We start from the raw sequence: 399 nt of genomic DNA on the forward strand, positions 1-399 counted from the left end.
AAAAAAAAAAAAGAAAATAAAAAAAGGCCGGTGCAGTGGCTAATGCCTGTAATCCGAGCACTTTGGGAGGCTGAGGTGGGTGGATCAGAAGGTCAGGAGTTCGGGACCAGCCTGGCCAACACAGTGAAACCCCGTCTCTACCAAAAATGCAAAAATTAACTGGATGTTGTGGTGGGCACCTGTAATCCCAGCTACTCGGGAGACTGAGGCAGGAGAATCGCTTGAACCCTGGAGGTAGAGGTTGCAGTGAGCTGAGATCATGCCACTAAACTCCAGCCTGGGCGACAGAACTAGACTCCGTCTCAAAAAAAAAGAAAAAGAGGCCGGGCGCGGTGGCTCAAGCCTGTAATCCCAGCACTTTGGGAGGCCGAGACGGGCGGATCACGAGGTCAGGAGATC

General features: G+C 52.1%; 1 protein-coding gene across 1 annotated transcript in view; it reads left to right on the plus strand.

Moving 5' to 3' along the window:
* The window catches only part of ZNF207 (zinc finger protein 207), a 62,164-nt gene that overhangs the window by 757 nt on the left and 61,008 nt on the right, over positions 1 to 399 (plus strand). The window lies entirely within an intron of this gene.

The sequence above is a fragment of the Colobus angolensis genome, unplaced genomic scaffold (assembly GCF_000951035.1).
Source record: "Colobus angolensis palliatus isolate OR3802 unplaced genomic scaffold, Cang.pa_1.0 Scaffold167, whole genome shotgun sequence".
Classification (NCBI taxonomy): domain Eukaryota; kingdom Metazoa; phylum Chordata; class Mammalia; order Primates; family Cercopithecidae; genus Colobus; species Colobus angolensis.